Raw genomic sequence first — 17468 nt, 5'->3', positions numbered from 1 at the left:
ATCAATTTTTTCACTTAGTGAGAAAAGAGACTAAAAAATGAATTGAATGATCTTTTAAGGTGTTCTTAAACCAAGAGGAGGTAATTTAGGAACAAATTAAATAGCGAGCAGATATTTTCCTGTAACTAAAAATTACCTTCTTATTTCCAGGTACGTAACTTAAGGTTGAAGAGCATTTTCCAGGTACCTGTCGTGTGCATTACTGAAACATAAATGTAAGTAAAAACAACTTAATTATATGTATTTGTTCATCCATTAGAAAATATTTATGAGATAGAACACAACATGTGCATAACTTAAAAATAATGTTTACTAGTAATTTCTTATTCTACTCCAAAATGCCATAATGGCCTTGTTATATCCCAGAATTACAAGTACTGATAAAATTATTTTCTTGCTCCGCCTTCCCAACTTTCCCACAATTATCTAATAGTTTAACAAACTAATTGGACTAAAATATATTAAGATTATTTTGTATTGTGAATATCTACCCTCAAAAATCATTCATATGAAAGCATTCAATTTTAAAAGCCACTTAAAATTAACCTTCCTGACTTGTACTCCAAACTCTATCCACGATTCTGGTTGAAATAAAGTCCCCACAGACCCAGCCAGTAACCCCCACTGAAATCCCACCTGATCACCTGTGTCACTGCATGATGCTATCCCAAGAAACGAGGCTTTCTCAGTGAGCTTAGTGGGTCTTTGCTCTGGGATTTATAAAATGCAATAAAAAATGACAAAAAACACAAATGCAAATATATTTTAAAATATAATATTAGCATTGTCAACACGAAAGACTTTATTTACTGCACAGAGAAGAAAATATTCAGAATAGTGTAGTTTGTTTCGGGGAATGCATGAAAAAGTTTCAACAACTAACACACAGTGTTTCTTTGCAAAATAGCCCCGTGCATGATGCTGAAGTGAAATGGGTTTTGCTCATTCTTGTAAAAGAAGGTCATTACTTGCTATTGTGGCTGCTCCTTTTGGATTACCTGTCTCTGTCTCTGTGCAAGTCAAACAATAAATAAAGGTAGTCTGTTAATATAGATTAGAGGTTAAACTGTTATTTATTGTCACCTTTTATGGAGAGATTCCATAAAGGTATAAAGGTTGTTATTGACCTTCCCTGCCTACAAACTAAGAGTCAGGTATTTATCCCAGGCAATCCATTTGCAATGAAAAAAAATTACAGTCTTCCTGAGGAGGCACAGGTAGCAACTGAGCTGCAGTGATAACTCCTGATGAGTGAGAGCTCACAAATGCACATCAGGTTATGTCTCTGAGCATATGAGATGAAGAAATAGTTGAGAAACAACAGATACCACCCTGCAATTTTTGAAGTCTTCTTTTAAACATCCTCTGGGATTTGATAGAGTTGAGCATGAGAAAAGTATACAGCACATTTTCATTCCTTTGAGTTTATATAGTACAGAAAGCTATAAAAGTAAACAACAGCAACAACAAAATTAGCATTCTCTTTCATGTGTTCCTTGAAATTGAAATGGTTGAAGAAAAATCAATGTAACAGCCACCCACTTACTGTGCCTTAATCACATTACCAGCATCCCCTTAAACTGGTTTGTGATGGTACTTCTGCAGTGCACCCTGGATCAGAACACACCTCAGAATCAGCCTGCAAAGGCTGCTGTAACCTTGGAGCCATGGAAGAACTTCCTGAGTGCAGAGTATGGAAGGTTCCTGCTACAGTGAATAGAAGTTCCTTATGTGAACATCCCAAATGGTGAGGGTGTCAGAAATCAGAGTAAGCCTCCTATAATTCTAAGAATAGAGAAGAGAGAAACAAAAAAAAAAAAAGATCTCATAAATATTTTCTTTTCTCTTTCATGAAGCAGCCACAGTCTTCTTCTTCCTCACCCACTCTATCTTACAGGCTGAGCCCTATGAAATTGTGATTATTTGAAAAGATTTAAAAGCCACTTCCTCTGCAGTCCTCCAATTTTGCCCTGTTGTCACTTCACCTGTGACCACACCACAAGGTTACAGCAGAAGGAAATGAACCATAATGAAATCTGAAGAAGAAATTATATTCATCCAAGACATGGCCTTTTTTCCTATCCCAGCTTGTCAAAGTGTTGGCAGAGTAAGCAGCAAAGAAATCTTATGGGATCCAGCTGGCTAAGTCCTGGTGGTATTTCACCATCACAGCAAAGTCAGAGTGGGGAGGGGAGAGCTCTGCAGCCAGGTGTGTTAGAAGCTGTGGCAAAGAAACTGTCTGACACTGCTTCTGCATTGTCATTGCAAAGGGTCACACGACTGCCTGGTCCAAACAATCTGCTCAGACTGACAGAGGCAAGAGGACAGTTATTGAATTATTGCATCTTCCTCATTTCAAAAGCAAAACGCCTAGAACAATTCCAATATTGTAAATTCTTGAAGAAGTAAGGTCATCATTCGTTTTCCAGCTGATGTCTGGGCAAGTATCTCTGAATTCTGCTGTGTGTAACTACTGAAGTTCTGCTCTGGTTAGTTTAAAATATTCATCTATTCTTCAGAGCAAACCCCAAATTCTCAAATTCATTAAGTAAGACAGAGAAGTCAGTCCTTATCAAGTGCTTCCTTACAAATATTATTACAAAAAACGTAGGAAAACCAGCCAGGAAACATCATAAGGTAAGGAAGAAATTGTAGCAGAAAAATAAAATAACCACATTTTCCAGAAACTTCTGAAGTTTGAGGAATAAATTTTTCCCTCTGAGGGTGGTGAGGACCTGACACAAGTTGCCCAGAGAAGCTGTGGCTGCCCCTGGATCCCTGGAAGTGTCCAAGGCCAGGCTGGACAGGACTTGGAGCAGCCTGCGACAGTGGAAGGTGTCCCTGCCCATGGTAGGGGCGTGGAACAAGATGATCTTTAAGGTCCCTTCCAACCCAAACCATTCTGTGATTCACTCTAAGTTCTCAGGAGGGTGTTAATCTGGAAAAAAACACAGTCAGTAGCCTAGGTCTGACTGTACTAGCCACAGTCCTGGAGATAATATAAGGTGGGGGAAATGTGAGATAAGACTTCAGCTCCTCAACAGCATTTTACTGGTATGTTCCTGCTAACAGCCCTGCTCCACCTCAAAGTTTCTTAAGGTCAATGGTGTTGCTCTCCTTGCAGCACATACTCCAATTTGGAAAAATGTCCACACATTGGTTTCAGTAGTCACCAATTTTTGAGACAAAGTGTTTTGTTTGCATATGGGTTGTTATGAAATGTGCCTGCTTTTCATTCTTCTAACTGCCTGCTTGGGAAATCTATCATTTTAATGACCAAAGCTTTTCTTTTTCCCTTCCTAGTCTTGGAAAAGTCCAAAATCTCACTGTTTACTCAGCTATCCTCATGAAAGTGGAGTGAATGCAGTCCAGTGAACACTTAAACAATCTGGTCCAAAGTGCTTCCATTTACTGGTGACACCATCAAGGCTCAGACAAACCAATAGGAGCACTGGAACTGCTAATTGTTAATAATTATACGTCACTCAGATTTGATTCCTTCTGAAAGCAATTGAATGGCTTGTTCCTAGGCCTATTAACCAGGCTGTCCTTCACATCATGAACTGTTTGCACTGTCCAAAAATTTTAACCATCTGACAGGTGTACAGAGCTCTATTTAAAGTGACTTTATGTCACTTCCCAGCTGCTGTGTCCCGAAGCCCCAGGGTTACCTGTGACAGACTCATTAATCGAGCAGCTCTAGAGGGATGAGGAGGGAATGCTCCAGTGACTCACAACTGAGCTTCACCTTAGACTGAAGTGCTTCAGTAGGTGGAAATTTAAATTCTTTTCTGTACCAGCAGTAATATTTTACTTGCTCATTTTCATGTTGCCTATTTGCAGCCAAGTAAAATCAAATTTAGGGAGCTTTTAAACCAAAATTTGAACTTATGTATTCAAAGACCTCTAGAGGTGTGCTACATAGAATATTAAAGATGCTTTGCTGCTGCCAATTCTGCTTCCCAGCAGCAAGGAAAGAGGGATTTAATCAAACAAGAGTGCCTAAGCTAAGTGGTAAATCATGCAACACTTTTCAAAAGTGAGCAATGCCAGCATGGTTAGGCACAGCAGACTCTACACCCAAAGCATTTAAAATGTATTTTATTACACCAGCAGTTGCCAATAAATCCTTGCTAATGTGATCAGTGTTAATGAACAATGACATGAAAGTTGCTTCTGGCAGCTTTTTCAAAAAGTGACCAGGCCAGGCTGTCCAGTAATGTTCAACAGCTGATAGGCCTTGGTGTCAGAGAAATTGATAAGAAAAAGGTAATAAAACAACTTTACATGAAGTATTTTGACCTTCTTATTTTGGAATGACTGCATACATATATTTGTGAATTTTTGTGTGGTACTTTTATTTTTCAGTGGTACAGTAATCAAAACCAAACCTGTAACAGTTAAAAGATGGCCTTCCTGAGAACAGACCCAATGAGTAGCTTATAAAACACTAAATATCAGAGAACTGATGAATTTTTGCTTCACCAAATGTTGATTTGCAAGAGAGGCTAGGATTTGTTATATGTACATAATGCACGTTCCCCTGATGAGATATGATGATTTAAGTAAGTCAGAGTAGGATTTTACACATCCAGATTCCTCTCTTTGTGATTCTTTATAAACATTTCTTACACATTTACACCACAAGTTCTTGCTAGAGGAGAAAGCTATAAAAAGCAGGCACAGAAGCAATATAACCTAGGTGTCATAAAAAGCTTGGGCAGTAAAATGTCATCATTTCTCCAGAAAATAATGCTCTCGTGAGTTTCAGTGGAGCCCCATTGCTTCTTTTAAATGCTAAGGTGGGGTCAGGATGAGAACAGAGCAGCAAGACCAAAGTGATGCTAAAGTTCAGTGATCAGTTGTTGGTATCAACCAAGATACCAAAGACCCCAAGTTATAATCAGATGATAAGGTGTAAAAGTCACTTATGTAAATTACTAAGGGATATGTACCAGACCAAAGTCATTATTAAAGCAGGTCCCTTTTATTCTGTGATCTTATTCTCCCTACTTTCTTTCTTCCTTAATTTTAGAGCCACACAGAGATTTTTACTGTTCAGTTGCTGAAATAATGCTGTGCTTTAACCCTTTAATGCCAAACTTTTGGCTGCATTCAAATCTTCACTAAGAAAAATTTTGTACTTCTAATAGAATAACATTTTTGTGCTCTCATGGGTTTAGTTCAAAGACAGCTCCTTAGGATCCCTCTAGGTCTCTTTCTGAGGCACAGTAACCTCTGTTGTGTTACAAAAATCTGCAGTTTCATTGCAACCATGAACAAGGAGCCTGACCAGCAGTGAACAGTTTATTTTGTAGCTGCTCTTTTTTCTTATCATCTCCATTGCAAGAGTGTAAATTCAAAGTAAATATCTTCAAGGAATGTTAATTCAAAAGAAAATTACAGGAGGGGTTTTGTGAATAAAATATTGAGACAAGTGCACTCAGAAAAGGTGAATATTTACACAGGTAAAGGAGTTTTCAATTTCATAGATTTAGATTTCAAATTCCTTATTTAGAGCTATCTATTACAATTGTCAGCAACAAAATCCTGCACTATTATGCATAAATTGGTAATTGATGTCAGAACATTTTTACCATTTCCGTTTTACTTAATTTCAGTGTATCTCATTTAACTTTGGAAGGAAATTTATAGTGATTTACATGTCCCAGATATATTAAGCATGTCAATGGATATATTAAGCAGTATTAAGCCTTAAGAAATAATCCTGCTTTATTTCGCTCCTTCTGAGGACTGTGCAGAGGAATAGTGGGAAAGGATTAGGAAATTGGTGTAATACCTGTCAAGTAATGTTATCTGTGAATGTGCATGAATTCTCCAAAGTTAAACCAACTATTCTATATCAAATTCTTCAGGTTCTTGAGGAAGGTAGGAACAAAAATAACCTATTAAATTAGCTTGTAAAGCTCCACTTTCAACAGGCCATTTTTATTTTCTTAGTGTGTACAGAGCCTAATCTTGTTCTTTGTAAACGTGTTGTCTCTGGCTGAACCCACAGCTCTTTGCTGCAGGGATATTTCTGCACCTTCAGTGGGAGCAAGGCAGAAAATGAGGTAACTTTGGCCAGGTAATTTCAGTCCTTGCAGCCACATCAGAGTGCCTGCATCTGCAAATGTTTGGGGTGCACTGCTCCACATCCACTGCTTTGGGATGTGCCCTCAGCAAAGCTGACAGGGAGTCATGCCTGCTGCTGTCCCTGTCAGGGAGTTCATGCCTGCTGCTGCTCAGGGTTAGAACTGAGTAAATTAATTTTGGGAAGCAAGGCTGCAAAATACAGCAAACAGAGCACCCTTTTATTTAAATATTTTGCCACACTTCCAGAAAGTACACCTGAGATGTCAGGGGAAAGAAAGCCTCACAATATAAGTTTATAAAAGTCCAGGAAATTATCTTGTCTCCTGCTGAGGGCCAACTAAAGCATCTGCTGGGTTGGAATAGGATCTTTTGATTGCAAATTTTTATATAATATGCAATTCTGCACAGAATCCAGACAGCCTGGATTTTAGGTTATCTGTGATGAGGGTAGAAGGTACAGTGTGCAAATATTAATTAGCTCTAGATTTGAAACTGAAGGAAAAGTTTTTATTTAACCTCTTATTGATGTCAGCTGTGTAGTGCCCCCAGCAGAAAACACCTTTTGTGAGTTTACTGGTGCCAGCACAGAGCTGTGATAGGCACAGAAAGCAGAGAGGCAGCTGGCATGGCAAACGTGCCTTGCCTTGTACCTCGTGATGTCTGGAATCTGTTTCTCACCCTGCTGGAGGGATCACAGATCCATCATGTGCAGGGAAACAGGGAGGTGAGGGCACTGAAAAGGTGCCTGGATTGGTAAGGTAAATACACTGTCAGCTGGTATTAACTCTTGACAGCCACATTGCACTTCATGAAATTCACACATGAAATTCATTTCTTGTCCAGGCAGTTTGAAAATGTTAGGACTGACTTCCTTCATTTACTACTAAATCCAGCTCCTGTGTTACTTGTGGGAAGGGGAAGCACCTCCCAGTTCTTTGTGCTGCTCCAGTGTGTCTGCAGATCAGTCTGATAACCAAATCACACAGATCCTTTCCATGATTTATCCTGCTTCCAAACTTGTTGAAAAATGAGCACAATAAAAAAGGGTTCTGAAATATTTCTCTGGGTAAATGTCACTGTTAATATATCAGAATGCACAGAAATGGGGATTATGTATAACTACAGACATTTTGCTGCATTTAAATGTGCCTAATTTGTCATAAAATTATTCCTCTGTGGTTCCAAAGAAACCATTCATGTCATAAGAGTTTTCACCCATTTAGAGTTTACAAGAGAAATTATCAACTGTCAGACCTATTCCTGGAACTGTCTTCCAAATTCTCATTTTTGTCTTTTTGAGGAGTTTTTGGTTACTTTTTCTCATTCACTTTCATTGCACATTTAAAATGATTTTTATTAGATAAAAAGTGAAAGCAATGGTATGTATGTAAAATTTATCTGAACAGGACAGACTCTGAAAAGAAGAATAATTTTGGCATTATTTTTATTGACTTTCTTAGCTATTAATCAAGTTTAGTGAAGCAACAGGGAAAAGGGCCCGATTCCCAATTTTGAAAATATAGAATCATAGAATTGTTAATGAAGGAATAATGTCTAAGATCATCAAGTCCAACCATTCCCCCAGCACTGCCAAGGTCACCACTAAACTGTGTCCCCAAGTGTCACATCTATGTCTGTTAAATCCCTCCAGGGACAGTGACAGGTCTTAGTCTTTGAGGCTAAGTAGCTGCCACAAAATGATTCCAGCTAGAAACTGATTAACTTCTGTCATGGCTATTTCAGAGCAGTCTTGCTCCTAGATGGAAAACTGTTAAATTCCAGTTGAAATAACTGATTTCACACATTCTCCCTTCTGCTAAAAGAATCTGAACATACTCCAGTGTTTCAGTTTGCTTATTTGATCCAGAACATAATGCAACTTTTCAATGTCTGCACGTGCAGCATGGCAGCTCATCCAGGTGCACACCTGGTGGGGTTTGTGCAGACACAGCCAGGACCTGCCAACATGAGGTTTTCCACAAGGCAAATGCACAGGCAGGAGTTGAAGACCAGTGAACTTCAGTAAGAGGAGGTTCAGCCCTCTCAGCTGTCACTGTCAGCAGCAGAAAGGAAAAGGCTTCCTTTGGAGTAGTTTGAATGTGCCTGAATCCCCTCCTGAGGGTGGCCCTGGCAGGGACAATCACTGCCAGTACAGAATGGGAGCAGCCTCTGAGAGTGCTTGTACTGCTTCCCCCTGCTACAGCCCGGGATCACAGGATCCCCGGGTGGGAAGCTGACACAATGTGCTTTCAAGGCAGTGGCATCAATTACCTGACATCTTTTAGATACTTGTTTTTCTCACATTTGGGCTGAATCACCAGCCTTTTAGGGCAAGCATGTTCTGCTTCGTGCTTCCTTTGACCAACACGCTTTGATTGTGGGAACGAGGGCATCTAGTGGCTTCTCTCTTGTTGCTCTCCAGTTCCATCTTGCAGAGACTGTAATACTGAGAGTGTGTTAGGTAGAATTTGTGACACAGTTGTATTTATAGAGTCAGAACAGTGTTGCAAGAGTGAAGTCTTTATTTATGAAATAAAGAAATTGCAAAAAAAAAGCCTTAGTTACAGGGAAATCACCATTCAATCAGCCAGGAATTGCTTCAGGATGTTTTGTTGTGCCTCATCCTGCCCAGGACATGAGTTAATCAAAAAGAAGTCTCCTGATAAAGCAATAAAAGTAATCAAACCTGTAATTTCAAAATGATAATACCATTTCCCTGAGCAGAATTAAATTCTTTTGTTCAGTTCTCATTTCTGTACCTCTAATGTTTATAGGGCATTTCATGTAGTAATGTATGCAAGCTGACAAATGAAAAATAGTGTGGATAATTACAATAGAAGCAGCTAATAGAAGCTGTAATAGCTACATCGTGTCTCTAACCATTACAGTTGGTGGTATTAAATTCATTTAAATGAAGAAGAGCTAAGTTGCAGCGTAACAAATTATAAACTTGACTTACTGGCATTTGCACACTCCCTTATTTCTCTCTGCAGTATTTCAGGCACTATGTCACTGCTATAAAAATCTATGAAGATAAAAGAGCAATGGTGAAACATCTGTAAAAACAGAGCTGTTAAGCAATGACATCTCAGTCAAAAGGGCTCAGTGCTTTCCAAAAGACGAACTGGATTCAGTGGTTTCTTAGGATCTGGAGACAATTTCACAATTCCTTGCTTTATAAACGTACTTTCCCTGGGTGGATGAACAAAATCTTTTTAAATGGCATCTAGTGAGACAGGTTGTAGAGAAGCAGATGTGAGTGTCCCTGAGAACTAGGAGCAGACACAGTTCTTTGGTCTAGGCAGCTGCTTGTGAACAAGTAAAGGTTCACAATTGCTGTCAAGCCCTGTGTCATTTCAGTGGTTTATGATGAGCTGGGAAAATATTTGATAGCATCAGCAATCATTTCTCTTGTGAAATCCAGAAAGCATGAGGAATTTCTAGATGCTTCTTGAAAATCTTCCACTCAACTCATGAATGTATTTGAACTTCATTTTAAAAAACAGTGGCAGATCAGTCGTGCCTCCAAATTCCAGTGGCTCAGAGCTTGCATGCCAAGCTTTCACCAGGAGCTCTCCCTTTCCATGATATTTGGACTATGAAGAAAGCAAAAATATTTGTGAATCTCCCCAAGTTCCACAAAAAATAGCATTCATGATTAATTGTTCCAATTATCCCACCGGAACCTAATTGATACTTACTGTTCATCTTTTAAGAAACTCTGCACCTATTTACCTGACTTTACTAAAAAATTAAGCAGCACAAGTCTTATATATGAATGAGCTGCAGGAAATATACCTTTATTTTTGTATAAAAGATATTTATACCAACTAAGCAGCTTCAGCACAAAATTCCATCTGTATTAGCATAAGTTCTGCACTTGTGTTCAGTTATTGAATATTCCAATCTTTAACAGGCCATATAATTACCTTAAATATTACATTTCAGGACCACTTTAAAGCTATAGTTCAGACCCTATTAAACATATTTTATATACATATTACTACACATAAAAAAACTTTCCAGATCACCAAGTGAATACTTTCCAGACTATCTACAAAGCATAAGCTTATGCTCTTTATTGTGCAAAAATAATTACGTTTCTTCTGTGAAAGGATGCAGTGGTTTTCATTCTGTAGGTGCAACTTTTTGGTTTTAATATTTTCTTAATGGGGTATTATGAAAACAGTCTCAGAAAATTGTATTATGTGTTATATTGTGTAACATTGTGTGCTACATAATTTCTTGAAGTTTTCTGGCTGAAAATTCAAGTTTCACCTATTACAGTATAACATTATATTTCCTATATACTATAACATCATACTTCACCTATTACCTATAACAGGTTTCACCTATTATACTATGGCATAAATATACTATTCCACTATATTTTAACTCAGGGTTTACTCTTCCTATTTCATGAGCATGTTTTAAAACAAGGCCATTTGCTTAGCACTCTTTTCTACCTACCACTCTTTGCCTCAAATATTTGGACTGTAACTTTTAAAGACGAAATCTAGCTTTTGCTTTACTGTCTTTGTACCATGATCTGGTCAGGCTTTTCTTGGCCTTCAGCATTTAGCAGTTTTCATCACTTAAAATCTGACATGTGCTCCAGAGCTTATGAAAAGTATTTTGTCAGAAATCACTGTCATTTGTCAAGGTTGCATTGTATTTTGTGTGTGTTGGTTTGGTTGCTATTTGACTTTCCTTGCAATCTGGATTAAAAATTTTTATACTTAGGCGATTATAAAAAATCAGTTTCTCTTTTGTCAAAGCTTTTCATGTGAAAGTTTAATAGCATGCATTGAAACTTTAAACACTCGTCTTAGACCCACTAGGGAATTTTTTATGAAAGCTAAAGCCTTCATAGTAACAGAAAATGGTAATATTTTCAGTAAAACTTTATAAGGCTCTTGGGGATATGGTTTAAGGATGATTATGGTGGTAGATGGCAGGATTAGATGAACCTAAAGGTCTCTTTCAACCTTGGTGACACTGTGATTTCCTTTTGTCTCATCTGTTACTGCAGTGGCATAAATATGACTTCCTTAAAAGACAGTCTCTCTAAATGTTCATTAATCTGCTCACTAAAATATTATTTTGAAGTCAATAAACTTTTTTCTACTTCCCACTAGAACAATTTCTTTAAAACATCTTTGTAACTGTAAGATACAAGATCGTGATTTCTCTCTTTCTAATTCATCTCTTACTACACAAGAAAATAATTTCGTACATCTTTTGTTTTCAAACTCTCCTATCCAGTGGTTATGTATTTAACTGCTTTATTTTGTCTGAAGTCATGCTTAGGGTAATTTTACAGCAGAGGTGAAGAAGGCAATGCTGGAGAATGATCTGCCTGTTATAGCTGCATCTTTCTCATCATAAACCTAATTCTGCATCCTGAAATATATTTCTAGTCTTCCTGATCTTTTCCCCTCCTTAGAGAACTGGTTTGGTAGTAATTCTGTCTTTATCAGGGATTCATAAAAGTGTCTGAACAGCTTCACAAGTGAATGTGTTCTCCAAAGGCCTCTGGGGACAGAGGGGTTTTGTGTGTAAAGTCCCACCCATGGCCAGACCAGCCTGTGATTAAAGAGCTTCAGCTCTGGGTCTCTTTGCACATAAACCTGTGGGTTTACTTCAGGCAAAGAGCAAACTGCAGCTCATAAACTGAAATGCTGATGTGAAATTGCCAGCAACACCTACGAGAATGCTCCTCACAGAGGTATAACTTATTATTTTAAACCTGTAATTTCAGTGTTTCAGTTTGAAATATTGCCTTATAAAGAAAATCCAGAAAGTGTTTCTGTTCCAAGTAAATTCAGGTGTAGAAATTAAATATCTCTTACTCTCCTTTTTTTTTTTTTTTTTAATGCCGCATACAGTCAATTCTCCTGCACCATTGGTCACCTTATTGGTTAATATCTCACATTGTTGAAGATTATTTTAGAAAGGCCCTGCCTTTAAGAACCACTCTATTTGGTTTGTCCAGTTAGTTCTGGCAACTCAGTTTATTGTACATATTTTGAATCTAATTTTTCTGGTCATTACAATAACCTATTTTTCCTTACACTCTTAGTTTACAGAAAAATGTAAGTGCAATAGGAATGATTATTTATATGATGTTGAAAAAACATCCAAATGTAGAAAGTAAACTGACAGAAAAAGGGTTTATCAGTTGAAGAATTCTGCTTTGCAGGTTAGTGAAGGAAATAACTGCTCCTTCTACTGACACAAATATTTTCAGGACCTTGCTAGGATATCATTTTGCTTTTTTGTATCTATATTTATATAAACTTTTGTAGGTTCTTTTGTATTTAGAGGATATATAAAGTCACCTTGTATGTTCTTTTGTACACAGCTCTATTTTGTATTCTACTAGCAAAATCAGCAGCTTCAGCTGGACTTTTTCCTTAGAGGCCACAGAAAGGGCACAGTTAACTTGTTTGCACTGGGGAGCTGGCAAGAGGTTGTAAACCGAAAGGCTGTAGTACAGGAATTAGTGCATGTGTGAAGGGTTTCCTGCTCTGCATTTCTCATCTCCAGAAAGCCCCACAATGTAAGCATCAAATCATGTTTTCTCTTTGAATCATAATATAATTGTGCCATACCAGAAAATGCTGTTCTGAGTTCCAATTCAGTCATAAACCAATACATTTAGATGCTTTGTTTTAAAGAAGAAATATCATGAAAGCACATCCCAAGCACACCCTGTCCATCTGTTTTCTACTGCACATCCAAGTAATTCCACTCTCCTCAGAGGTGCTGGTTATTCCTTCTCCACTGATGCCAAACAATGAGTTCAAAATACAGATGAATGCTGAGCAGCAGGAAAAGTGGTTCCAGTAAATTAAAGAAAAGTGCTGACAGCCATTCCCCTGCTTGGTGTCCCTGGCTTTAAGTACTGCAGCACAGACTGGGGAAGAAATGAGCAGTTCCCAAGCCCATTAGTTAGCAGGTTTTGTTGATTCCAACTCAAGTCATGTGTGTGCTTCTGAGGGCAGTGGTCATTGCTAAATTAACACAGAGCATGGTCTAAATGGACAAATCTGTCTAGCAAAGTGCCTCTCTTGGCTTCTTTAAATTTAGGCTCATTATTAAGCTTTGCTCAAATAGTGTAACTTACTTCACTCCATGTGAACTCGAATTGATGACCAAAAGGAACTGACTGTTTATTAATTACTTGCTGCACCTGCAATAAGCTCTCCACAGGCAGGGCCCCAAAAGCCAGCAGGAAATTCATTACCCATCCACCACCCCCTGCTGACACCTCAGTCCCCTCTTCTCCATTTCTTCTTCAGCTTTTGCAACATATGCAATTGCTTTTTACCATCCACTCCTAAAATTGTGACTCCCCCAGGACTCTTGCAACCCACTGACCTCTCGTGTGCTGGGAGAAGGACACTCCACGGGGCTTTCCTTGCTGAGGGGCTGCCCCTGGGGGTCTGCACATCCTCCTGCTGCAGGGAGGGACCAGCTCATCGTGGCTGTGCTAGCAGCATGTGCTCACTGCTGGGGAAAGGCTGTGCTCCTGCTGCCTGCAAGTGCTCCAGGCCAGCTTGGACAGGGCTTGGAGCAACCTGGTCTAGTGGAAGGTGTCCCTGCCCATGGCAGGGGGGGCAGAACCAGATTACCTCTATGGTGCCTTCCAACATAAACCATATTTCAGCTCATTTTGGAGTTTTGGGGGACTGGCTCCTGTGCAGGAGCTTCACCCTGTGCAGGGCAGTGACCCACAGGAGCCCAAAGGAGCTGTGCCCTCCTTGAGGCCTTTGGGGGGCACTCAAAGGGAGGCACACTGCCCCAGAGCTGAGCACCTTCTGCCTCGTGTCATTGCACCCCTTCTGAAAACACACCCCAGCGTGAAATAACCCTCCTCTCCTTTATTTCTCCCCCTTTTTTAGGGTTGAAACAGCTTTCCAGTGACTGTCACACACTTCAGCTTGCCCAAAGGTGTCCTGACGTGTAAGGAGAGACGAGCAGGAAGAATGGGGGAAGAACAAGCCCGGGGATCTGGTATTCAGTCTCAGCTCTGTTACTGACCAGCAGACAGTGCCAAAAGAGTGTTTTAGAGTCTCTTGAAAAGCCTCAGATCGTAGTGTGGCCCAGGGAAGATGCACCACCATACACAGTCAACACTCTTTTGTGTGTGCTTTAGATTTTCCTTCCATAAATTGGTGTTAGAAACCAATTGCAATGCCTTTTTAGCTCTCCCAGAAAATTTTCAGTTAAAAAAGTACAGGAATATGTTTGAGGAATTCTTCATCACCATTACTCATACACTTACTCACTGTTAGTAATTCCACCTTGAACTCCTGAAAAAATTCTGAAACGCTGCCCCTAAAAGAAAATAAAACAAATAAAATCCAAGCTTTTGAGTCTTCCTCAGAAGAATTAAAACTGTTTGAGCTCTTAGACTCTACTTTCAAATAACACTAATGAAACGAATGTCTAGCTGTTATATTTTAAAATGTTATATATTTTATGTGAGATATTTACATTTATATATTTTATACTTACTAATCCTTAATAATTTGGGAGTTGTCTTTTTAGAAGCCTCAGCCATGATTGATGAACTCAACATAAAGCCACTGACTGAAGGGAAAAGAGACTCAGACAAAGAATCTATGTTAAACGTATGTTAATTTTTTTGGTTGTGCTTCTTAATGTGCTGAGATTTTCTACATAAGGAACACTATTTATGAATCACCCAGAGCTTTTCCAGATTTTAGAATTTCTGAATGATAAGTAGAGAGCTTATAACTAGGCCAGAAACTGTGCTATGTGCACTTCTCTTTGAATTTTTTCATAAGGAAAAAAATTCCTTAAGAGGAGCGTAGTACACATTTGAAATTTCAGATTATACTTCATTTCAAATAGTTAATAGTCTTAATTGTGTGTAGATTTTGATTGGTTTTTAATTAAATGTTAAAGGCAGGGAATATGATTTCTAAAGTAGACGAGCAGATATTGATTATAAACTAATTACAAATGTTTCTGGGCATGTTTTGGCAGGTTCATTAACTCTCAGTGTTAATAGTGACCAGGTGTGTTGGTCACGTTACTGTCACTGCAGCTCCATCTTGTGGCTGAATGATTATTCTCGGTTATTTTTTGATTCTGTCGGAAAAGCTTGGTCGAAAACAAACATGAAAAATGATGAGGAGAGGAATTCATAAACATGATTAATTTCACTGCGGTTGTTTCTATAAGAAAAATGTGTCAGGAAAAAAACCCCAGCCCTGAGTGTTAAGTGCTCGCCTTCCATAGTTGTAATATGTCATGTCTAAGTGGATAATTATAAACTGGGGGAAGTTTTAGTTAAATATTATTTAAGAAAATGAAAGAAAAAATGTCATGAGTATTATGATTATCTATATCAATGAGTTTATTAATCATATATACCCTGCCAGTCATGTTTTGTTCCTATTTCATACAGGTGATCAAAAATTCTGATGGACAGTTTAACCTTGAGGCTGCAATTAAAAATGCTGACACAATGTCCAATGAATTGAAGAAAATAAATGGTAATTCTGACTTCATCCAGTTAAACAAAAAAGTGTGTAAGACATTCTTCTAAGAGTCTGCAGTTGGAATGGCCTGGTTTTCTGTGTTAGACAACTGGGTTTTAATGTAATGAAGCAATAGCTTTGCTCTTGTCTTTTGAAAAATTAATGGAACAGTAGCTAGAGAGCAATAGAATGATGTTAGTTAACCATGGGAAACACCTGCTAGGTGATCAGTCATTCCTTTCTAGGAACACTGAGAGTCTTCTAATGCAAATATTACTAACATGCTAACACCAACTGAATTTAACCATCTTGAGGCAAGTGAAACAAGGCAACCCTTCAACCTTTTGAGTGGGTTGAACACTAAAACAATGCTGTCTGTAGATTACCATTCACTGTCGTTCAAGAAATACCATGCTGATACACTGCCCTTTGTCTTTCAGTGGAAAGCCAGCTACTGCTTTGTGACCTGATTTTGAATTTCAACCATCCTATGAAGGCCAAAGATTTAAGAGAAGCTGAAGAAAAGACTTGGAGTTTGACTGATTAAGTAACATCCATTTTCATGTGTTGTCTTCTATTAATACTACTGAAGTTGCTGCTTCTTCTTCTTCTTTCTTCTTCATTTTCTTTCTTTTAATTAAGTTTGAACTGTACAATGATAGCATGGTTTCTTGCAGGTAGACTTTGTTTTAAGCTAAAGATGGGGAATGGAAAAAAAAGTAGGTTATTGCTTCTGAGAGTGTTTTTTTCAACCCACATTTCCCAAATTAAGCCCACTAGGGCTGGAAAGACTGATGTAAGTAATTAAAAAGATCAGGAAACTGGGCATGACATTTCTCACGTGGTTTTCTCTTTTTAAACAAAAACGTGTTGGAGCAGTAACAATGATTTGAAATTTACTTCAAGTCACTGTCTCTTGTCTCAGTTGTGCCTGGGGAAACAGGATAAGAAACAGCCAGTGAAGGAGGAACTGCAGTTTGTGTTTTCAGCTGCCTTCCTCATCTTAAAAATGTTGCTGAGGAAAGATTACTTCTGGAAAACCAAAAATGCTTTCTATTCTAGTTTCTGTAATGACTCTCTAATGCAACTAGCTACAAGAATAGGGAGGAGTTTGTGGTTTCAGTGCTCTGTCCTGAAATCTTCTTGGCCCAACATTTGCACAGCCACTCTTTTCCTGTAGTTCATTACAATTCCTATTCAATCATACTTTACTTGTGGACATGTTTGAATGTTGAGATGGAGCTTTATTCTTACCTCAGATATATCTCTCTGAATAATCAAATAGAGATTTATTCTACATAAAAAAATATGCAATGTTAGAATTTGTTATGCTGGTTTATATTGTATTTCTCTTTCACTGGTGAGAGGATATAAAATTAATAAAACTCAATTCCATAGGAGGTGTTTCTGGGTTGTCAGATTTTTCAAGGCAGGGCAATGGAATAGAATTACAGTTCTCAAGAGTCAGTGGTGATATGGGGGATGATGTTCTTAATTTTAACAGTTTTTGAAAAAGACAGAACTGACTTTTCTTTCGCCAGATGATTAGTCAGTTTTTTAAAATATTGGGCTAGAAGCAGCTTTTGTCAGCTGAAGGATTTTTTAAATTTTATTTTTCACCTTTATTTTTGGATTCATAGTTGCATGGAAATGAACTTTGCTAACTTCAAATCCCAGCTCTTACCTAAACATCTTAGAAAGGAACACTTACAAAACGTATCTCTATAAGTAAAACTGTTTATGAAATCTGATTATGTTTTTTGGGAAGCTTTACAGATTGTATGGAAGGTATTCGACCTTGAATTTTGTTTCCAGTGTTTTAACTGATATAGACATGACTTTAAAGGAGAAAAAGTG

At 38.2% G+C, this 17468-nt stretch overlaps 1 long non-coding RNA gene across 7 annotated transcripts in view; it reads left to right on the top strand.

The window, feature by feature from the left end:
• The window catches only part of LOC128814934 (uncharacterized), a 53609-nt gene extending 36598 nt beyond the window's left edge, over positions 1-17011 (top strand). For 5 of the 7 annotated variants that reach the window (XR_008439516.1, XR_008439510.1, XR_008439512.1 and 2 more), the window contains 5 exons: positions 151-215; positions 14004-14115; positions 14641-14735; positions 15539-15626; positions 16052-17011. This is a non-coding gene — a long non-coding RNA (uncharacterized LOC128814934). Of the gene's footprint in view, positions 1-150; positions 216-12460; positions 12659-14003; positions 14116-14640; positions 14736-15538; positions 15627-16051 lie in introns of all 7 variants that reach the window. The other 2 variants (XR_008439513.1, XR_008439514.1) reach the window with 2 other exon arrangements.
• Positions 17012-17468: the final 457 nt, after the last annotated feature.

This window comes from Vidua macroura, chromosome 15 (assembly GCF_024509145.1).
Source record: "Vidua macroura isolate BioBank_ID:100142 chromosome 15, ASM2450914v1, whole genome shotgun sequence".
Classification (NCBI taxonomy): Eukaryota; Metazoa; Chordata; class Aves; order Passeriformes; family Viduidae; genus Vidua; species Vidua macroura.
The sequence above is the reverse complement of the archived record's forward strand: the minus strand, read 5'-3'. Positions and strand labels throughout refer to the sequence as shown.